Consider the following 24,305-nt stretch of genomic DNA (forward strand, 5'->3'; position numbering starts at 1 on the left):
ATTCAGGAAAAGAAAAGATTGGGAGACATTCAGCAACCTCTGGTCCATAGATTCTGAAATTCTATTAAGCCAGCGTTCTAAAGACATCCTAACCTGGAGGTAGAAGAAATTCCTTACTTGGCCCTGATTCTGCTTTCAGAGAGGAATTTTCTTGATTATGGTTCTTCCCGGGCCTGACTCTCCTTCTGGAAGGTTCTTTCTCATCCATTTCCCTTTATGCCCACATCAGACACAGACTTCAGTGAGTCTGCCTTTTTCGAGAGTGAGTGTAGTTTCCACTGTCCCTTCTTTCCTAAGGGTTTTATTATAACTTCTCCAAACCGGGATTCTTTACACCAGCCTCATGATTTCTTTGGCTGTTCCACCAAAAATGTTGAGTTTTCAGTTTGTTTACGTTCAGTAAGTTCCCTGTGTTGATTACCACAAACCTAGATTTCCCCTACACGTCATTCTTAAGTTTTTCCTGTTTATCTCTTCACTCTCATATCTCTCAGCTTGGGAGTGGATACTTTGAGTCAGGGCTTGGTTGGGAAGGTGGCACCCTTCTTTTTCTGTCTGCTGCAGGGCTGAGTCACGTGCCTAGCTGAAAAGTCTTACTGGAAGTTGTTGCTTAAAATATTTTAAAAACCTTATCTCTTAATTTTTGGAGAAAGAAGAAATAGATTTTCTAACTCTGTAAGGCATTTTGACTCTGATCATTCCCTTGTGTTATTGCCTGAAAACCAGAGAAATTCTTGCCTGAGCTCATCTCTTCTACGCAAAACCTTGTTGAAGGCAGGCAATAGTAGCCAATATATAACCCTTTCCAACCACTTTCTCTAGAGCTGCAGGCTTGTAGGTGCTGGTCTGTCTTTCAAAGTTTCACAGACAATGGTTTTGTGAAATGTTTTGCCTGGCGTTACAGGGATCTCTAGCCTTCCTGACTTTCTTTTTTCTTTTTTAAACATTTTTTTTTATTGAGTTATAGTCATTTTACAATGTTGTGTCAAATTCCAGTGTAGAGCACAACTTTTCAGTTATACATGAACATACATATATTCATTGTCACAGTTTTTTTTCGCTGTGAGCTACCACAAGATCTTGTACTAGCCTTCCTGACTTTCATGTTTGTTTACTTGAACTCCACGTTAGCTCCATATACCTTAGGGTTTTTTTTTTTTTTGTTATAAAAGCTCCCCACTTCAGAGTAATAGGTTCTATGTAAGCTATTGTTTATCCTAATAAAGAATATTAGCTGTTATAACAAATTCCCAAATCATAATGATGTAACACTGTAAAGTTAACATTCTGCTCACCCAAAGACTAATGTGATGTTCAGCAGGTAGCTCTTTACATAGTTATTGAGGGAGCCAGGTTATTTATTTATTTAGGCCAACATTTATCCATCCAGCACAGCCACCCGGATACAGCTTTGTGCTGTTAGAGAATAGCTTCTTGAGAAAAACTTGACCTTTCCCTCTCAAACTCTTCCATTCAGCCTGTGTCCTCATGTTGAAAAACAATGGGACATTCTTCTATATCACCATTTTTCCTTCCCTACTCTTGAGGAATTGAGTGGGGAAAACTGGCCTTTAATCACAGCATTTCAGTATTATGTGGTTAGGACAATAAAAGTGACAGAAACGGAGCCTTGGGGAGGAGAAGTGTGAGCACTGACCCTGCCTGAGTGGCTCTGTCCTCTCAGAACCCTTGCACTTGCTTTACATGGAGAAAAGACTAAAGCAAGTTACTGCCTTTCAAAACAGAGATACTTCAAGAGAAAACCAGGCTGCCCAGGTCCCCAGAACTTACTCATCTTTTAACTCAAAATTTGTGCTCTTTGACCAATTTCTCCCCATCTCCCCCACCCCCAGCCCTGGTAACCACCACTCTAGTCGCTGTATCTGAGTTTGGCTTTTTCAGATCCCACTTATAAGTGATATTATCCAATATTTGTCTTTCTCTGGTCTGATGGGTCACTTTAGGGAGCCAGGTTATTTCAATTTTATGGCCTCAAACTTTATGCTGGATCTGTTGCATTTGGTTGGCCAAAAGGGGAAAAACATATGGGAGGTATTGATGAGAGAAACAATCGCTCCCACCCATGTTTTAACGGCTGAAATTCAGTCCTATGGCCATACCTCCCTGGAAGCGAGGCTGGCAAATGTGGTCTAGCTGTGTTCCCAGAAGGAAAAGGAAACTGGCTTTGGTGAGCATATGGCAGTCAGTGTCACTTCTTTTGTTTCACCTTCTTTGGAGACTAAACCTCCTGTCTTCTGCCAGGGACGGAGAAGAGCAGTTTCCTGCTTGTTCTGATAGGAGGTAAGTTCTGTCTCTCTCCCACCCCCAGCTTTATTGAGATATAATAGATATATAACATTGTGTGAGTTTAAGGTGTGCAAGGTGATGATTTCATATATGTATGTATTGCCAAATGACTACTACACTGAGGCTAGTGAACAGATCCATCACCTCACATAGTTAACTTTGTGTGTGTGTGTGAGGACAACTTTTAAAGCCCACTTTCTTAGCAATTTTCAAATAAACAGTACATTGTTGTTAAGTATAGTCACCATGCTGTGTATTACATCCCCACAGTTCCTGGTTCCTGGGACCCAGAAATCTACTGTTTCTGTGAGTTCAGTTTATATATATATATATATATATATATATATATATATATATATGTATATATACACACACACATACACACACCGTGGTTTTGTTTTTTATTTTTAATCCATCGATGGACACTTAGGATGTTTCCCCATGTCTTGGCTATTGTACATAAAGATGTAATGAACATGGGAGTGCAGATATCTCTTTAAGATAGTGATTTTATTTCCTTCAGATACATACCCAGAAGTGGAATTGCTAGATCATATAGCTGGGCTTTGTAATCAGGCCGGTGGCTGGCTGTGCTCTGCTGATGGATGAGCCCACAGGCCAGGCAGGGCCTCCAGCTGTATCCTATAATCGTGTGAGGCTGGAGACTGCGTCTTCCCTCGGCTGAGTTGCTGTCTAGGCTCCCTGGTCAGGGCGGGCCGCCGGCGGCGTCAGCAATCAGGCAGGGCTGTAGGCTGGGCTCTGCGGAGCCCAGTGTCACCGTTCAGGCTCCCTGATTATGTGGGGCCTGATGGTCTACAGTTGCACTGGGCAGCTGGCTTGGTCCCCTGCCTGAGTCGGGCTGCAGGACAGTCTTCGCGGCTGCCCAGGCTCTCTGGCTTGGCTTCGCGGTCAGATGAGCTTGGAGGCCAGGCTCGGCAGGTGGGCGGGGCTGTGAATTAGCTTCGCTTCCTGGGCGGGGCCATAGAACAGGTTCCGCCACGGATATAGCCGGACGCGGCCATTGCTTGGGTGAGCAGAGTTGCCAGCTGGGGTCCCTGCTCCGGCGGGCGCAGCTCTCAGGAGGAATGTGGTCTTCCAGTATCTGAGCACTGGCTGTGGTAAGCCCCACTCCCCTTCCGCGTCTCTGTCTGACCCCCCGTCCAGCCCTGCAAATTGTCCCAGTGATCCCCGTGAGGAGAGACCCAAGTGGGCCTCCTGAGAAGGGTTCAAAAATGCTGGGGCAGCTAGATGGCCACCGTGGACTCTTTTCCCACTAGAGAGACCGCAGGCCTGGGGGTGGGGTTGGGGTGGGGTGGAGAGACCTCCATGCAGTGCTGAGCCGGCCTGGGGGAGGGGCAGCGCGATGAAAGTGAAACTCTAACCCTTCTAACGTGGTCCTTCTTGATCTCTGTCACTCAGGGAGGTTCTTCGGCCTCACCCCCAGGCTCTGGGTTTTTCATGGTGGTATCTAGTCCATGGATAGTCAGTAATTGGTCTTGTGAGGGGGGCTGAAGTTGAAAATGACCGATGTTGCCATCTTGACGTCACCTCCCCTATTTCTTTTCATTTTTAAAAATTAAAAAAATTTTAAAACATTTTTATTGAGTTATAGTCATTTTACAATGTTGTGTCAAATTCCAGTGTAGAGCACAATTTTTGTTATACATGAACATATATATACTCATTGTGAGCTACCCCAAGATCTTAGATATATTTTCCTGTGCTACACAGTATAATCTTGTTTATCTATTCTGCATATGCCTGTCAGTATCTACAAATTTTGAACTCCCAGTCTGTCCCTTCCCACACCCCACCCCGTTGGCAACTGTGTATTCTATGTCTATGAGTCTGTTTCTGTTTCGTATTTATGTTCTTTTTTTTAGATTCCACATATGAGCGATATCATATGGTATTTTTCTTTCTCTCTCTGGCTTACTTCACTTAGAATGACATTCTCCAGGAACATCCATGTTGCTGAAAATGGTGTTATGTTGCTGGTTTTTATGGCTAAATAGTATTCCATGGTATAAGTATACCACATCTTCTTTATCCAGCTGTCTGTTAATGGACATTTAGGCTGTTTCCATGTCTTGGCTATTGTAAATAGTGCTGCTATGAACATTGGCGTGCAGGTGTGAGTTGGGGTGCAGTTCCTAGTCTTTTGAGGAATCTCCATACTGTTTTTCACAGTGGCTGCACCAAATTGTATTTCTACCAACAGTGTAGGAGGGTTCCCTTTTCTCCACAGCCTCTCCAGCATTTATTATTTGTGGACTTTTGAATGATGGCCATTCTGACTGGTGTGAGGTGATACCTCATTGTAGTTTTGATTTGCATTTCTCTGATAGTTTGTGATATAGAGCATTTTTTCATGTGTCTATTGATCATTTGTATTTCTTCCTTGGAGAATTACTTGTTTAGGTCTTTTGCCCATTTTTGGATTGGGTTGTTTGTTTTTTTCTTATTAAGTCGTACGAGCTGCTTGTAAATTCTGGAGATCAAGTCTTTGTCTGTATAATCATTTGCAAAAATTTTCTCCTATTCCGTAGGTTGTCATTTTGTTTTACTTACGGTTTTCTTTGCTGTGCAGAAGCTTGCAAGTTTCATTAGGTCCCATTTGTTTATTCTTGCTTTTATTTCTGTTGGTTGGGTAGACTGCCCTAGAACATTTTTGAGATGTATGTGAGATAATGTTGACCTCTATTTTCCTCTAGGAGGTTTACTGTATCTTGTCTTATGTTTAAGTCTTTGATCCATTTTGAGTTGATTTTTGTGTATGGTGTAAGGGAGTGTTCTAGCTTTATTGCTTTACATGCTGCTGTCCAGTTTTCCCAATACCATTTGCTGAAGAGACTGTCTTTATTCCATTGTATATTCTTGCCTCCTTTGTCGAAGATGAGTTGACCAAAAGTTTGTGGGTTCATTTCTGGGCTCTCTATTCTGTTCCATTGGTCCATATGTCTGTTTTTGTACCAATACCATGCTGTCTTGATAACTGTAGCTCTATAGTATTGTCTGAAGTCTGGGAGAGTTATTCCTCCAGCCTCTTTCTTTCTCTTCAGTAATGCTTTGGCAATTCTAGGTCTTTTGTGGTTCCATATAAATTTTATTATGATTTGTTCTAGTTCTGTGAAATATGTCCTGGGTAATTGGATAGGGATTGCATTAAATCTGTAGATTGCCTTGGGCAGTGTGACCATTTTAACAATATTGATTCTTCCAATCCAAGAGCATGGGACATCTTTCCATTTTTTAAAGTCTTCTTTAATTTCCTAAATCAGTGTTTTATTGTTTTCTGTGTATGAGTCTTTCACCTCCTTGGTTAGATTTATTCCTAGGTATTTTATTACCTTAGGTGCTATTTTAAAGGGGATTGTTTCTTTACTTTCTTTTTCTGTTGATTCATTGTTAGTGTAAAGAAATGCAACTAACTTTTGAACACTAATCTTACAACTTGCTACCTTGCTGAATTCTTCATTTTTGTGTGGACCTTTTAGGGTTTTCTATACATAGTATCATGTCATCTGCATATAGTGACACTTTTACCTCTTCTTTTCCAATTTGGATCCCTTTTATTTCTATCTCTTTCCTGAATGCTGTGGCTAGGACTTCCAAGACTATGTTGAATAAGAGTGGTGATAGTGGGCAGCCTTGTCTTGTCCCAGATTTTAGTGGGAAGCTTTTGAGTTTTTCGCCATTGAGTACTATGCTGGCTGTAGGTTTGTCATATATAGCTTTTATTATGTTGAGATATGTTCCCTCTATACCCACTTTGGTGGGAGTTTTTATCATAAATGGGTGTTGAATTTTATCAAATGCTTTTTCTGCATCGATTGAGATAATCATGTGGTTTTTGTCCTTTCTCTTGTTAATGTGATGTATTACATTGATTGATTTGCATATGTTGAACCACCCTTTGTGCCCTTGGGATGAACCCCACTTGATCATGATGTATAATAATTTTTATGTGCCATTTGATTCTATTTGCTAATGTTTTGGTAAGGATTTTTGCATCTATGTTCATCAGTGATATTGGTCTGTAATTCTCTTTTTTGGTAGTGTCTTTGCCTGGTTTTGGTATCAGGGTGATGGTGGCTTCATAGAATGAGTTTGGGAGTATTCCCTCCTTTTCAGTCTTCTGGAAGAGCTTGAGAAGGACTGGTTCCTATTTTTTAAATAGACTTTCACTGAGTCCATGTGACTCTAGCCTCATTCAGCTATTCCTTCAGAGATACGTGTTACCACCAATTCTGACCCTTTTGGGAACCTTACAGTGTGAATTGGTTTGTTTTTGGCTTTCTTCGACACTGACAGTATTTTATTTTCTTGGCTCTGATACATGGTTTCCAAAACATCCATGTGCTTTCTAGCTTCCAAATTTTTGTGGCTGTTAGGCACTCTTCCATTGTCCCTGTCATTGTGGGTTTGTGATTTATAATAAATTTCCTGTGAATTCATTTTAGTAAGCCTTTAGGAAACAGCAGGAGTAAATGTGTGTGTTTAACTCACCATTTTGTTTTTTCCCATCAGCACTTTCCTTTTCATAATCTTCTTGTATATCCTTTTCTATCTTTAGGGGAAATGGTTGAATATGTGTTGGTAGGTAAATAGCATAGATACGCATCCAATAACAAGAATTTTAACTTCTTTCCGTGCAACTTGGAGTGATTTCCAATGTATTGTGTTAAAGAAAAATCAGAGTTGGACGGTAGTTAAAGCACTAAAAACAGATTTTATTCAGAAACTATTGCAATGGGGGAAAGAGCCCTCAGTATAGAATTGGGCTCAATTTCAAATACAGCATGAACAAGTGGAAATATATAGCCAAGAAGCAGGGGGCGAGGGGTGGTCAATGGAAGATTACTAAGAGGAAACATTAGGGATAAAGGAAGGATTCTGGCTAAACCAACTTGACAGGGTTCTTGCCAAAGGCAGGCCAGGGTGATCAGATATTGGAGATGATCATATGTTATAGTGATCAGATATCAAGCATCTGGCTTTGCTCTAAGTTGACCAAACAGGATTCTTGCTAAAACTGGGTGATGCAAGCCGGACAAGACAGACCTTGAAGTTCAAGGTAGAAGCAAATCTAGTTGAGGGCTTAGAGGAGCCTCACTCAAGTTTGGTCAAGGAAAGAGTCTTTGTCAACTTTTAAATGATTAAATACGGGGTAGGGGGGAGGGAGAGGGAGTGTATGTGTGAAATACATGATTATATGATTGCAGAAAAGGATTTTAACACTGGTTACCTGGCTGAAGAAAGTTTGTAAACATTGGTTATCTGGCTAGGGAAAGGAGGCATGAGTTTAGGGGGAGAAAAGTAAACCATTTAAAGAAAGGTGTTCACAAAAATAGCAATGGTCACATAATTCCATTTATTTAAAGTTTATAGTATATGTGACTATGTCTAAGACACACTTGAAAAAATGCTTAAGATATATTAATTGTGGTGTGGTGGATAAAAGATGGCCAAGAATTTCTTGTTGCCCCTCCTATCAAGATGTGGGCATCTGTGAACCCTCCCCTTGAATCTAGACAGGCTCTGTGACAGAACAGAGCAAAGTTGAAGTTCACCAGTTTCCAGGATTAGAGCCAAAGAAAGTGGCAGCTTCCATTTTCTTCTTTTGGAACACGTCCCCTTGGAGCCCTAAGCCACCACGTAAGGTCTGACCACCCCGATGCCCTAGAGGAGGAGGCCATGTGGAAAGAGAGGTCAAGGTGACATGTGGGTGAACAGCCGTCTTGGAAGTGAAACTCTATCTGAAAAAAATACTTAAAATAGTAACAGTCTCATATCTCAGTGCTGAGATTTCAGGTGATTGAATTTCTTGCTCATACTTTCAAAAGAGGTTGTATAGTGTAGTAATTTGAAACATTTATTCTGGAGCCAGACTACTTGGGTGCAAATACAATATCTGTCACTCACTAACTGTTTAATTTGGGGCAAGTTAACTACCCTTATGTACCTCAGTTTTCTCATCTATAATATGGGGATAAGAGTATCTGCCTGATGAGATTGTTGTGAGGATTAAATGAACTAATTCACATGGAGAACTTAGAATAGTGCCTAATAAATGTGAACTAGCATTAGCAGTAAATGTGTTGTTCAAATTATTTTCCCTGAGCCCGTGGAAAAAGGATCCCAAGGATAGCAATACAGATATACAGGCATACGTTAGAGGTATTGTGGCTTCAGTTTTAGACCAATGCAATAAAGTGAGTATCGCAATGAAGCAAGCCACACAAAGTGTTTGGTTTTTCAGTGTATATAAAAGCTATGTTTACACTATATTGTATTCTATTAAGTGTGCAGTAGCATTTTGTTGAAACACTCAATGAACATACCTTAATTAAAAAATACTGTATTGCTAAAAAGTGCTAACTATCATTTTACAAGTCATAAATTTTTGGCAATAGTAACATCAAAGATCACAGATCAGTAATAATAACAATGAAAAGGTCTAAAATATTGTGAGAAGTACTAAACTGGGACACAGAGACATGAAGAGAGCAAATGCTGTTGGAAAAAATGGCTGATAGACTAGCTCAATGCAGGGTTGCCACAATTTGTAAAAAAAAAAATGCAGCATCTGTGAAGCACAATAAAGTGAAGCATAATAAAGTGAGGTACGCCTGTATACTTTCCTTCATTCTTAATAAATTTCTTTGCTAATGAACCCAATATGTATAGGCTTAAGAAAATTGGAATAAAATCTCACACATAAAGAATTTTGAGGTTGATGTTATTTTTAAGTTAAAAAGTGCAGAATTGGCACCTAAAAGAGAACAAGATATAGCTTACTTCTAATATATCTGATAAATATTTGGACTAAAGCAAGAAGGAGCCACAATTTTCCAAGCTTCAAGAGGGAAATTAGGGAACCCCCATGGACTGGAGAATTTATTAAGGACTAGGAGTGGGGTTGATAACGGAAGGGAATTTAAAAATCATTCCGAGTTGTCTGCAATGACTATGAATTACTTATAAAATTAGAAAGAAAACAATAAGTGTCATTAAAAATGAAAATAATATTCTTCAAGAAGTTAAGAGAGCTCTCTGGTTCCTGGAATTTACGTCTGTTGGAAGGCTATAGTGTTTAAGAACTCTTTGGTGAGATTCTATCTCACCAAAGTTTTAACGCTAGTTTATTGGGAAATATTTTTTAATATTTTTAATATGAAATGGAATTGAAGACAATAAGGAAAATAAATGAGAAATATAGAATTGCCTCCCTGGCTTGATTTAAAGTAAAGCATTATCTGTGGATTCATTTCCCTAAAGCTGTGCCAATGCAAGTAAACTCAGCGGAAGGGAAATTTTCCTGATGATACAGGGCACTAAAACCCACTCTTAATGTATTTTGGATTTAAATTATGCACACTGACTTTTTACATTTATTTGAATGCATTTGTTAGCTGCACTACAATCTCCACTGGCTGTATTGAAATGACCAAATTATATGGTAATACAATGCACATGACCTAGTTCTCAGAAATCATTAAACTACGAATGGGTTTTTCTCCATGATATGTTAATGTCAGAGGGTAAATTATGTTGTTTTATCTTCTTGTCTTAAGAAGTTTAATCTAGTAAGTGTGGGTTGAGATGGGGGGTTGAAGGAAATGTGGGAAACAAACTTAATTTCCTCTTTCCTAAACTAGCTTAAAATAACCTGTGGTAATTCTGGGTCATCATTTAATTTAAATGGGAAAGATATTTGAGTGTCTATTCCACATAAAGCATTCTGAAGAACATAATGGAAGATTTAAAGATTCAAGAGGATTTTAAACCTAGTTTTGGAGGCAAATTATATGTAATTATACAAGGCAGTATGATAGAGGAGTGATATTATTTTATTTCATACGTATGTTTAGGATCTAATTCTGTAAAGAAAATTTCTGGAGTCAAATAAAGTCTGTAATAGAATCAGTCAGTATTGTGGGATCCTAGAGAATATAATTAATTTTATTCAGGAGGATTAGGTAAGGTATTTTAGCTGGGTCCTAAGGATCTAGGATTTTGATTAATAGAATAGGGACCACATAAACAAAAGTATGCAAGTATCTGACATAATCAGTCAATGGCATATAGTCTGCCTGGGTTGCAACATGTGAAGATGGGTAATGGGGCCCCAAGTATGATAGATCTCTGGGGACTCAGGTATCTTAAGACTTGGCTCTTGGTTTTCAGATATACCCAATGGTTAACTTGGGTCAGCTATTTAGAAAGCTAGTTGAGCAAAACATTTAGAGATATTCCAAGGAAAAAAGGGCACCATGATTAAAGATGTTTTGGAAATCCTAGCCAAAACAATCTGGACAATAATCTTTATTACGGGACTTTTCAGAGCCTTTAATTGTGCTAGTATGCAGAGTTAATCTTCCAAAGTGAGTTCTTGGCTTGGTGTTTTGTAAACATTGGTTTAGTTTGCTTTAAATTTTGATTATATGGGGGGAGGGTATATCTCAGTGGTAGGGTATGTGCTTAGCATGCACAGGGTCCTGGGTTCAATCCCCAGCACCTCCATTTAAATAAATAAATAAATAAATAAATAAATAAATAAATAAATAAATAAATAAATAAATAAACCTAAGTATCCCCCCAAACAAACCCCTCAAAAGAATAAATTTTGATTATAATCTAAGTTCCTTTTAATCAATGACATTAGATACTTAGTTCCTTCCTTCTTTCTTTTTCTCCTTCCCTCCCCATGTCAATTTCTGGTGTACAGCATAATAGTTTAGCCACGCATACATATACATATTTGTTTTCATATTCTTTTTCATTAAAGGTTACTACAAGATACTGAATATAGTTCCCTGTGCTATACAGTATAAACTTGTTGTTTATCTACTTTATACATAGTAGTTAGTATCTGCAAATCTCGAACCCCCAATTTATCCCTTCCCACTCCCTTCCCCCCCATAACCATAGGTTTGTTTTCTGTGTCTGTGAGTCTGTTTCTGTTTTGTAAATATGTTCTTTTTTTTTTAAGATTCCACATATAAGCAATATATGGTATTTTTCTTTCTCTTTCTGGCTTACTTCACTTAGAATGACAATCTCCAGGTCCATACATGTTGCTGCAAATGGCATTATTTTATTATTTTTCATGGCCGAGTAATATTCCATTGTATAAGTATACCACATCTTCTTTATCCAGTCATCTGTCAGTAGATATTTAGGTTGTTTCCATGTCTTGGCTGTTGTAAATAGTGCTACTTTGAACATTGGAGTGCGTGTATCTTTTTGAATTAAGGTTCCCTCTGGATATATGCCCAGGAGTGGGGTTGCTGGATCATATGGTAAGTCTATTTTTAGTTTTTTTGAGGAATCTCCATACTGTTTTCTATAATGGCTGCACCAAACTGCATTCCCACCAGTAGTGTAGGAGGGTTCCCTTTTCTCCACAGCCTTTCCAGCATTTGTCATTTGTGGACTTTTGAATGATGGCCATTCTGACTAGTGTGAGATGATACCTTATTGTAATTTTGATTTGCATTTCTCTGATAATTTGTGATATAGAGCATTTTTTCTTGTGCCTATTGGCCATTTCTATGATTTCAAAGAGGGGTGATAAAAGCACTGAAGAAAATAAGAGAGTATGAATAGAGATACAGAATACTATAAAAAGGAAATAGAAACTATTAAGAGGAACCAATTAAAAACAGAAAACTCAGTGGCTGACATCAGAGCTGAGATAAAGGCAGTCAAAGGCAGACTAGATATGGCAGGGAAATGAGTAAGTGACTTAGAAGATAGGATAATAGAAGTCCACCCCCCTTTCTTATTCCCTTTCTCTTTACATATCTTTTCTTCTCAATTTCTTCTCTTTCAAGAAATTTGTAATTAAATTATGATTTAAAAAATCTGACCACAATGCTGTGCTAATTTAAAAACAAAGTCTTTTGTCCACCTCTTTAAGAAATTGATTATAAAAATACTGATGAAATTGTTCTCCACTGTTCTAACACTGCCATCCTTCCAACAATGGGACATGGCTTCCCTTATGTTCTTGATTTAATGATAGTTCTTTCTAATTGGGGAAGGATATCTTTATAATTTTTTCCCCCAGTATTAACCTGGAATCCAGTTTCTGAGTGGTGAGGAAAGAAATGGGAGAGCTCTCTATTGGCAAGATCAGCTGGTTCACTCTGCAGGTCAGTGGGTGAGATCTCTTAGCTAAACACTCTAAAACAGTTTTTTTTAGTTGCTGTCAGCCTTGCTTTATGCCATGCACTGGAAATTAAGTATTTTTCTCACGGTCATTCGACTCGTGTAAGAGGTAGAGCTGGAATCAGAACCCAGGAATCTCTGATTTCAAAATCACTGTGTTTTATTGCCTGCTGCTGTGCAAATTAGAACTTCTCAGTCAAATCACCAAAGGAGGGCTACCATCCTTCATGTTTATTCTGATGCACTACAGAATCCTAGAACTACATGACAGACTCCTGTCCAGCATTCTAAAGTTATTTGTTTGGTAGCAGTGGCAATCAACATGTAGACAAGAAGCAAACCAGTGAACAGAAAACATAGCAATGAAACAAAGTAGTGAAAAATATAGTAAATAAAGAAATTATATCTTTTTATATCCAATAATAATGGCATCATTTTGGGTATGAATGACAGAGATATAAACACTGTAAACTTTTGGAGGGGAACAAAATTTGCCACCTCAAAGTATCTCCTTGGCATGTAGATTATTTCAAGTTGAAAACAGTGAAGGCCCAAAAGACTCAGGGAAAAACTCTGACTTTCCCCCTAACTGTGTAAAGAGTGCAGACAGAGGACCTGTCCCAGGAAGGGAGACATCACCACGGATAACTATAGTATGAACTAGGTGTAGACAGGGAGGAACCTAGCAAAATCTGTTTGTTAAAATTCCTCTCTGTGTCCTATTGTCTCTGCAGGGCCCAGCAAACATTCATTTACTGAACATCTGCTTTTCCCTCTCCATGTGAATTGCCTTCCTTCCCTTTGAGATCCCAAACCACTATCCCCAACATCCTCTTTTGTCTTTAGCAAAAGATGGTATTGAAGGTGAAGGCTTCAGCCATTTGGTGACTTGTGTCTGGGTCTCTCCCACATGTACATGTTATTCAACTCTTGTTTGATTTTCTCCTGTTAATCTGTCTCATGTCAATTTAATTCTCGGATCAGCCAGAGGAACCTATAAGGGTAGAGGAAAATTTCTTCCTCCCCAATGCTTTCAGTTTCACATGTAGATTAAATAAAGCCCTTTTCAGATTAATGCACCCTGCAAAAAAATTTAAGAGGGTAAATTGTTTATTGACTGTGGTGAATTGAGACTATTGGTAGAGAATATTATGAAATTTAGAAGACATTTTTCTAGAAGTGAATATTGTAGGATTCTAATTAAGTACAAAATAGCAAAATTAAAAATAATGAGTAACATTCCTTTGTGAGAGGAAAAGAATGCATGAGATATTAAAGTAGTGGAACATGGAAGAAAAAGCTTTAACTAGAGCACTGGGACACATTAAATCCTCTTTGACCGAAGTTCAGTGGAGGCAAGTAGAGATTCCTAAATGCACACTCCTCAGGCTGTACCAGACTGGAGGTGTAAAGAATCAGCTGACTTGTGAAATTGGTTTTTAAAAAATGTGAAAATGCTTAAGGTTGACATTTGTTAAAACCTATCCCAGTAAAATGGTATAATTTTTAATAAATATACAAGAAACCAAAATGTCAAAAGATGAATCAATCTTCTCTTTTAAGATCTTTCGGAGCTCTACTGTTCTCACCCTACTGTGACTCTTTCACTCGGAAATTATTCACCACAAAAGGACAAGTCTCTCATTTTTGTGGCTGGAAGGGGATAAGAGAGATGCTATTTGAATTGCAAAAGTCCTTTTTTAAAATGCTTACTTTATAATAAAAATGGCACTTTGAAGAACAATTCTTTTTCACACTTGCTACCTAATACACTGCAGAGTTTCAATTGATCATCTTGATGACTTTAATTATTAAATAGGAAATAAATCCCTCTCTTCTCCATTAGGCTATTTAACTTTAATTTTCATAATGAGATGGAGTCTGAAAGGTCAAGACCTCCCCTCCTAAAACCCAAGTGAAAAATTGCCTTCAGCTTCTAGGCAAGAATGGCTTTAACAAAAGTTCAGATTACATGGCTGCTCAAGGAAATAAGTTCTAGGGGGCAGCCAAGGATCTAAGGCCCTTTGGAAAGGTTTTCCAAGAATTGAATATTTTCCACTCTGACTCTCTACTTTATTTCCCTTATCCCTCTGCCTGGCAAATACTGATCTGTCAGCCCCTGAGGTGACATGTTGCTGCTGGGTGGTAGGGGTGACAGAACTCTACCATTTGGTCTTGAAGCATACTATGCTTACATGGGGGCAGGTGGTGGGGAGAAAATGACTTTTCTCTCTACCCTTCTAGGTCCTTGGTTGAAACCCCTACTCCCCAGCCCCATGGAATAAAAGACAGATTAACAGGAGAAAAAACACAGACATTTCATAACATGTATACATGTATACATAGGAGAGACCAGGAGAACTGAATAACTGCCCAAAATGGCTCAAGCCATCACTTTAAATACGGAGATGTCCAGCTGAAAGCAGAAGACAGTGGGTGGGAAAGAGCCAGGTTTTCAGGCAAAGCACCGTAAACAAGGGTGTGGTTCCTATGCAGATTTGTCACTGTCTTCTCCGTGTAATAAAAACCAGAGAAAAACAGACATTTCATAACACATAGTTCTCAAGTCTAAGTGTGCATCAGAATCACATGAAAGGTTTGTTAAATTAGACTTCTGAATTCCAGTCCCAGAATTTCTGATCTAGTGAGAGCGGACTTGGGAAGAGACTGTATTTCTGATGGGTTCCCAGGTGGCTCCTGCTGCTAGTCTGGGTACCACATTTCGAGAGTTCTAATAACTGAGTTGTTGTTACCCGAAAACTAGTTTCACTTCTTGGGCATTTGAGCTGAAAGACACAACCAAGCCAAAGAGTGGGAGAAGGAAGGATTTATTACTTGCAGCAAGTAAGGAGAAGGCAGGGTTATTTCCCAAAGCAATGTCTCTTTGAACAACAAAATTGGGGAAGTTTTACGCTAAAGTTAGATGAATATTCATGAAAGGGCAAGGGTGCATGCATATTCATGAAGGGGCTTGAGCAGAGGAGAATTCAACATAGACCTGGGAAAAGGTTGACAGAGTCCAGGCACTAGTTGATTGAAATCATGGGGATCAGCAAAGGTCAGCATCATCATTCCTTGGGTTCCAGTCAGTCTGGTGGTCAGTGCCCGAGGGTCCTGCAAAACAGCTCCAGAATGCACTTCAGGCTAATCTTTACCTTCAAAACAGAACTGGGAGTTTTACAGCTGATATATTGTCTCCAATACAGTAAAGTTATCTCCCTGGCCTGGTGATGGCTATTTGTTCTTATATTCTTTTGTTCCCTTAAAATCATTAACTACTGAGACTTATTCTTTTGCAGGGGAAAGCGTTGTGGCCAGGCTTAGATCACAAAATGGCTTAGGCCTAAAATGACTTCTCTTATGTCAAGAAAGTATGTCCTCCAGGGTCCCCCTACCCTCTCTGCTTACACTGTGACTCAATTCCATTCCTTAAGTGGATTTCAAGTGAGCTGAAACACAGACAACCTCATCTTTGGGGTAGCAAGTGGCTTGTAGAAAGGCCAGAGCCATAGGCCTGTTGTCTCTGGCTGAGATTAGTCTCGTTTGTGGATCTCATTGTGTGTATAAATATTATTACTTTCTAAATATTTTGTGACATAAAAAAGTTGTGGGGGAGGTACTCCATTCTACAGAACTTTTCCAGTGGCTTAACTCTATTGGGAAACAACTTAGTAGACATAACTTGTCTTTAGAATAGAATATTTAAAGTCAGGTAAGGGACCCTGAAATCATTCCCCAAACACTTCATAAGAAAGATGGGAAAGGAATCAGAATATTTGTTGAACATTCTTTGTTGCAGCCACATGCCAGGTACTTAATATGTGAGTGCGTTTAGTTATCACCACAACCTAATGAGATAGGTATTATTTCACTCTTTTGCTTCACTTAACGGAGTCTGAATACGAGTAAATTTGCCCAGGGTCACAGAGCTGGTGACCCAGAGGTAAACCCAGTATCTCTGACTTGAAGGTCCATGCTCTATCACTTGGACTCAGGGGTGATGTAAACGGAGGGGCCCTTTTATCTGAAACTGGACCGTCATCAGATAAACTTAAGCCAGACTGAAGTTATATTTAAGTTCCCAATGAAAAGGCAATCAAGGGTCACATTGCTTTATTGGCTTATCCAATTTAGGCACGTTAGGTTTGCAGGGGATTATCTAGCTAGAAGTTTTAAGCATGTGATTGCCAGGCCTCTTATGTGCATGTGTGTGTGTGTGTGTGTGTGTGTGTGTGTGTGTGTATGTGTGTCCTTTCTGATGCTGAGCTGCAGCTGACACTTGTAGTATGTCATACATACAGCTTTCTGGTTGTATCACATAGGCACAGTGATGACTTGGGCAGTTAAACAGTAGTGGGTTTGAGGACCCAAGTGTTTTGGGTAGTTTTCCTCTGTCCTCCACTTCATTTTATGGAGACTCAGTCTAGGGACCCTTGTCTAGAAACCATCTCTCATCACCATTGTAGCCAGTCTTCTTTGGATTTAGCCTCGTCCAGTTTTTCATTCTTGCCTACTTTGTTTTTGGACCACCTAATTTCTAACTCATAACACTCTTTACATTTAATTTGCATTTCTATTTTACTTTAGTTTCAACTTATCACTTCGAATATCCAAAGGGCTCATTAACTTCTTTTATTGTGGCTCCCCTCTCATTTATTTCCTGTTTGAAATGTGGCCATTCACAATGGGGTGCTGAAATAAGTGTTTTAACTGGATGCTTTATTAATTACTTTTGCTGATTTTCTTCAATTACTTTAATTAGTGCTTGCTGTATTATTTTTATCTCTTGGCTTCTTAAATTAAAAGTTCGCCTTTTGGTCTATTGAGTATCTATGCAGAGAAGGAAATCACTTGAATGAATTAAGGCTTGTATGTGGAAATGTCCTGTAATTAAAAACACGTGGGACCTAAAAGGTTGCCATTTGATAATAGATGAAAGACTTACATCCAGAGAGATTAAGAGATTGGCTGCTGGCACTGCTGGTGGAAACAGAAATCAGACAGACCTGAGTTTAAAACCAGAATTTTAATGACCAATTGTCAGGCAATTCACCTGGTGGTTTTGAATGTGTTTCCTCTTCTAAAATATGGGAATAGTAACAATGCAGGGTCATTGGAAAGATAACTAAAATATTGGCATCAGCATAGTATTTGGGACACATAAGAGCTTTTTAAAAATTGAATTATAGTTGATTTATAATATGTAAGTTTCAGGTGTACAGTAAAAAGTGATTCAGTATACACACACAGATATATTCTTTTTCATATTCTTTTCTTTTATGGTTTATTATAAGATATTGAATATAGTTCCCTGTGCTATACAGTAGGACTTTGTTGTTTATTTTGTATATAGTAGTTTATATCTACTAATCCCAAATTCCTAATTTATCCCTCCCTGCCACTTTCCCCTTTGATAACCAAAAGTTTGTTTTCTATGTCTGTGAGTCTTTTTCTGTTTTGGAAATAAGTTCATTTGTATCATATTTTAGATTCCATATAGTGGTGATATCATATGATATTTTTCTTTTACTTCACTCAGTAGGATAATCTTTAGGTCCATCTGTGTTGCTCCAAATGGCATTATTTCATTCTTTTTTATGGCAGAGTAATATTCTATATGTATACATACATACATACCATATCTTCTTTATCCAGTCATCTGTCGATGGACATTTAGGTTGCTTCCATGTCTTGGCTGTTGTAACAAGGGCTGCTGTGAACACTGGGTTGCATGTATCTTTTCAAATTAGAGTTTTTGTCTTTCCTGGATTTATGCCCAGGGGTGGGACTGCTGGATCATATGGTGACTCTATTTTCAGTTTTTTAAGGAACCTCCATATTGTTTTCCACATTGACTGCACCAGTTTATATTTCCACAAACAGTATAGGAGAGTTCCAGGACACATTAAGACTTTTAATGAATAGTAGCTGTTATTATGATAGCTAACACACGATTCAGTTCCATTAAAATATATTTTTCACTTATTGTCCTTTATTTAGATACTTCTAGGTTCATGATGATGAAGTGTCATTTTCAAAAAGGTAAAATCATGATGCTCCTAGAAATACAAAATGAATACCTGACAAAGATTTAAATTAACTCTACAATGAGATGTCAAACAATAATCAGTATTAAAGCTGCAAAGAACAAAGAGCTTTATTTGAGGTATAAGTAAAACTGAAAGAGTGTTCTGGGGAAGAGAAAAAGTCAAGGGCTTATAAAGGCAAAGGCCACAAGGTTGTTGAAGTTATCTTGCAAGAATTATGATTGACTAGGATGCACAAAGGTGTTATTTGTCCTTAAGAGACAGGCTGTCATGGGTGACTTAGAGCAAGTGCTTGATAAATATCTTGAGTTTCTGGGTCATTGTGCAGATGTTCTGGATGCCTGTGTTAAAACAGTAAGTGGTCAAAAGTTCAGATTTCATCTGGCTGAGATGTACATGTGTCCCATTTCCTCAGTGGCCTCCTGGCTCCATTCTAGAGAGCTCTCTTAGCAATACCGACTCCATTTTGATTTTCCTTTCCCAGGAGGAATCAGTAAGATGTTAAAACTAATTCAAATGAGAGCTTGATTTGCAGAGATTTATATTTTCCTAGCCAGAATTTATTTGCATCTCTAGGAAAAAGAATAATTTGCATTACTGCAGACTGGAAACATTCATTTTACTATTTAGTTTTCTCCAAGTTAACTTTTATCCCTGAAAAGTCTTTCAAATAATCTAGTCAAAGCCAGTCAAAGGTTCACATCCTCATGGAATCAGATAACCCTGGAGAATCCACTAGATAAGAGACAAACATTCCACTGGAAGGACACTCAGTTATCAATTTTGCAATTTTTCCAATTCTGGGCAATTTGTCTGATAGTCTCACCCTCCCTCACTTGTGATCATAAATTATTTTGATCACAAAAAAGCTGGTGTCATTAGGTTTTGCCTGACTATTAACATAGAGTGCTGGAAGACTGTTGCTTACCTATATGGCCCTCATCAAGTTTGCTTTGTAAATTTGGAGCCAGTAAATATTATGAAACTACAAAGGCCACAGAATTGACTTTGATTTTGAAGCTTTTATAATGGATCTTGACTTGGACTTTTAAAAGGATATGCTATTTGTTCTTCTAGCAGGAAGTAAAGTACAAGAAACTCTCCATCAGATTTCACCTCTAGTACTGTAAAAGAGGAAAAAAAAATTTTTCCTTTACCCTTCTAAGGTTTTAGGCAGAGATCACCCTGTAATAAAAGACAGATTAACAGGAGAAAAACAAACAGAAGTTTAATAACATGTATACCTCCTGTACACGTGGGAGAGACCCAGGAAAACAGTAACTCCTTGAAACCACCCAAGCCCTCATCATAAATAGCATTTTCAGCCAAAGACAAAAGAATATCTTTTTGGGCAGAAGGGAAGGGGAGCCAGTTATAGGAGGTTGTCAGACAAAGTAAACAAGGGTATAGGGTTGTTATGTAGATTTAAGTTGCAGCCTTTTCTATCAACAAGATGAAGATTTCCCTTATAAACGTAAATTTCTCTTACAAAAGGTCAACTTCTACTTGGTTTTCAGAGCTTCTCCTGTGTCTGTTATTTCTTAAAAATAATCAGGCTAAAACAATCTTTCTGCCAGAGAAGCATGTTTTGAGGTGACAAATTTTGTTCCCTTTCAGTACCTATAAATTTGAGTTTCTTCTTAAGGTCTCCAAAATTTGCTAAAATTCCTAGCTTGCCAGCAAATCACCTTCCTTCCCTGCTATGACACTGTTTTTCTGGGAGGACTTTAGAGGCATTGGATCATACTTAAAGTCAAACTTTTGGGGTTAACTTTGGGTCCAATTAAAACGCCTGCGTTCTAGAAGAGTCTCTAACAAAAGGAAGCCACTGGCTATCACATTAGAGTTGAGTGAGATTTAGCAATCACACACCTGGTGTTCTCAGACTTTAATATGTTAAGAATCACCTGGGGTTCTTATTAAACACACAGATTCCTGGGCCTGACCCCCAGGGATCTTGATTTTGTAGCCCTGTGGGTGGAGCTAAGAGTCTGCATTTTACCAATCACCGAGGTGATTGAAGGGAGTTGTCCATACACCACACTTTGGGAAGTACTGACCGACGCCAGCCTCCTGCTTTTAGGCATGAAGACATTTCAGCCAGAAGTTCTGAGGTGAGCTGTTGGGCATTACGCTACCATCACAGACTTTACTCTCTCTAAGTCTCAGTTCCTTACTCGGGAAGCAGGAGTAATAATGTGCTCAATTTCCAAGGATTATTGGGAGGATTACGTATGATGATGCGTGTAAAGGCATTTTGCATAATGACTAGTAGATAATAGGTTCAGGTTAATGGTTAATGTACTATTATCAGCTTATTGTTATGTTTGGTAAGTTATCTTTCTACTTGTACTACATGTTCCCCTAAAGCTTGCTGAAAGGGCCATTTGGCATGGATTGGCAAGGTGTTTCTGGGGAGCAAGAGACCATCTCAGAGCTGTGCAGAGAGACCCCTTTCCTCAGCTCCAGCCATGGCTTCCTCCCACAGTTTTGGCAGCAGGTGCCTGACATAGGACTCTTCTGATCCCAACCTAATGCAACCCAGGTGGGAGCTTTTCCTTTGTCCTGTAGTGGTCATGCAGGAGGCTGTCTGTCTGAGAGGCAGAGATGTTGGATTAGATGGTAAGCATTCAAAGTCAGTTTTTGGTGGCGGTGATGAAATGTTAATACAAGGTCAGTGATAAAAACTTGATCTCATAAGAAATATCACCAAGTTATAGAAGGTTAGTGCTGAAAGGAACTGCGGCAAACATTTGTCCAGCACCCTCCCCTCCTCAATTAACAGGTAAGAAAAGTACCTGGTTTGAGATGGAGCTGGGATAAGAGCCCAGTTAGTTCCCTTCCTGACCAGAAATAAGCACATCGTATACTTGCCTTATAATATTAACAAGAGGCCCTCACAGCCCAGTCAGATTTTAATATGTAAGCACGAGTTCACAACCTTGTAATAAGGACTAGGATTGAAAGAAAATATATCTTGAAAGTTTTATTTAGTTTATTTTTTCCAAATGTGGGATATGATCATGGGAAGGCACAATTAAGAGCTGACAGAGACAATTTTGTCAATTTTTAAAGTTAAGAGTATGGGTTCCTGAGAAACAACATTTAGTTTTCCATTCAATACAGTAAAAATAAAATACATGAAAATAAACATAAAAGAAAATAACTCAAGTATAAAGAAACTGAGCTCTTTTATAAGTGAGAAAACTTTTGCTCCTACTGTTTTGTTTTTTTTTAAATCAATCTAGCATACACGTCAACATAAAAAACAAAATTGTTCCAGTAAGAAACAGAATGCCTGCCATCTAGACAGATTTATAAAAGGTAAAGAATCATTTTTCAAATTGTAGATGAAAGTGCTGGCAAATAAGCCCATCAAAACAGAGCAAAATTTGCTAAAATTTTAACATATTTTATATATTTTTCCCTTCTAAATGCAAGTGTTATAAACCAAATAAAATTCACTTGCTTCAACTTTTGTCCTTCACTATGTATTTTCATAGTCTGGGACAAACTGACATTCTATTTTTAGGACAGAACAATTCTTTTTTTTTTTTCTCTTGAAAAATAGAAACACTTGCTCAGCTGTAGTTCTCTCTCACTACTGCCTACTATAGTCTCAACCACCTGTGACATTAAAAACTTTAATCAAGGTATTTAACACTGATTGCAACAGAGAAAGCTGAGAGGTAAGGTAACTGAAAACTGCCAATACAGGCATTTGAGCAGACTGGGAATACACATCATACAACTTTCTTTAGTCACACACAATAGCTCTCCATGTTAAAGTCCCAAAGATGAACATGTCCATTAGTATGAGAAAAAGATAAAGTCACTCTATAGCTTATGAAATAAAAATGAATAACATAAAATTATGATTAGTAACTAGTGTTTCAGTATTTTGTCTTAGGAGTTAGGTAGGTATCTAAGAATTATCTTTTGGTTAAATCAATGTAATATTGTCTCAAGGTTTTAAGTTACCTAAAGAGCTTAGAAATTATGCTTAAGCTGACATGTTACAAATCATAATTCCTGTTGATATAAAAAGTTTTAGAATGTTTCAAATTAAATACAATGTATTTTTCATAATCTTAAATATACTGTGGGAGTGATGTTAGGAAGTTCACATAAACTAGTTTGTTTATGAAGAAATAGTGTAAGTCTTGTAGAAAATAGAATGTTGATAAATGGATGAATGGATAAAGAAATTGTGGTGTATATACACAATGGAGTATTATTCAGCCATAAAAAAGAATGACATTTGTGACAACATGAATGGACCTTGTGGGTGTTATGCTAAGTGAAATAAGTCAAATAGCAAAGGACAAATATATGATCTCTCATATATATGGAACCTAAAAACAGACAGACAAGAAAACCAAGCTCGTAGATAGAGAACAAATTGGTGGTTGTCATGGGTGGGGGAAACAGGTGAAGGGTGTCAACAGGTAAAAAGAAAAAAAATGCAGTTGATGTAAAACAGATATAGAAGGAAAAAATAAAATGCACACTTGTATTATACTTTGATAAATTAGAGAAGTCATAGCTTATTAATAAAACCCAGATTATTGAACTCATGTAATTAAATCTTAGTGTGTGATCTTGGATTTTTAAAATATTTCTGAGCTAGTAGTTTCCATAGCAGGAATTTTTTCCTTAAATGTCCAGCACATTTAAATGACTACAAGTTCAATGTCCTTATTGTTTTGTGAATTATGGGACTATTAGAGATAATGGTTGCTTAGACCAGCTTGATTGCTATCTCTATAAACAAATTCAAATGGAACTCCTCTAATTTGAGACATTAGAATCTAAATTATTAATGCTATTTGTAGATAAGAAAATATTTTGTGCCCAAATAACAAGAAATCAAGACTTTTCTCAATTATAGACACCCAGATGTGGGTGGCTGATAACCTAATTTGTGCGACTTTAGCTACTGGTCAAAAATAAACAGAGAAAATAAAAACTCTCTGGTCCAGATCTCAAAGAGCTTTCTTCCTTTCAATGAGTATGAATCCTGAATTGATTTGTACTCACAAATAGACAAAGAGGCAAGCAAAAAAAAAAAAAAGATGAACAAATCAGATTCTCTGTCTCTCACTTAACAGAAAACTGATCAGCATCATCCACAGAGAGAATCCACCAAAATGTTAGACTATAAACCAAATTCCGAATCACTGCTGCCACCCATGGGAAATAACTTGACTGTGTACAAACCAGAAACAAAAGAACAACACAGATTCAGTAGAGAGGAAACAAAAATCCTAGAGAAACCATCAACCAAGTTAAGCTGCTTTTGCCCCTGGGCATTCATTTCGGAAGCCAAGAAAAGATATGCCTGGATTTAAACAGCCCATGAAGTATGCTTCTCTGGCAACACAGTTTACCTGGCTCCATCAAGTCAGTCCAGCTGGGCATCTCAGTGGGTGATTTGCAGAAGTCCTAAAGAGTAATTTTCAAAAAGGTGGAAACATTCACATTTCATGGAAATAAAACATAAATGCATTCAAATATTTTAATTAACTTTAACAATTTTTCCCAACATTGAGAAACATTAGTGATCAAAACTGACAGAGAGTTATGCCTTCATGGAACTTGTACTTTAGTTGGTGAAATAGATGATACCCAGCGAAACTGACAAATCAATAAATGTTTTGGAGGCTTTAAGCTCTATGGGAAAAGAAATAGGAGATCAAGGTAAGTGGGATTACATTTCTGTGTAGGGAAGAACAGTTTAGCATATTAAATAGAGCACTCCAGGTAAGGTCCTTG

The 24,305-nt window shown here is 38.1% G+C and overlaps 1 long non-coding RNA gene across 2 annotated transcripts in view; it reads left to right on the forward strand.

Moving 5' to 3' along the window:
* Positions 1-3,349: 3,349 nt before the first annotated feature.
* Positions 3,350-24,305, forward strand: part of LOC140697438 (uncharacterized) — a 432,985-nt gene continuing 412,029 nt past the window's right edge. For both annotated transcript variants that reach the window (XR_012074526.1, XR_012074527.1), the window contains exon 1: positions 3,350-3,425. This is a non-coding gene — a long non-coding RNA (uncharacterized lncRNA). The remainder of the gene's footprint in view (positions 3,426-24,305) is intronic.

Source organism: Vicugna pacos, chromosome 7 (genome assembly GCF_048564905.1).
Source record: "Vicugna pacos chromosome 7, VicPac4, whole genome shotgun sequence".
NCBI lineage: Eukaryota > Metazoa > Chordata > Mammalia > Artiodactyla > Camelidae > Vicugna > Vicugna pacos.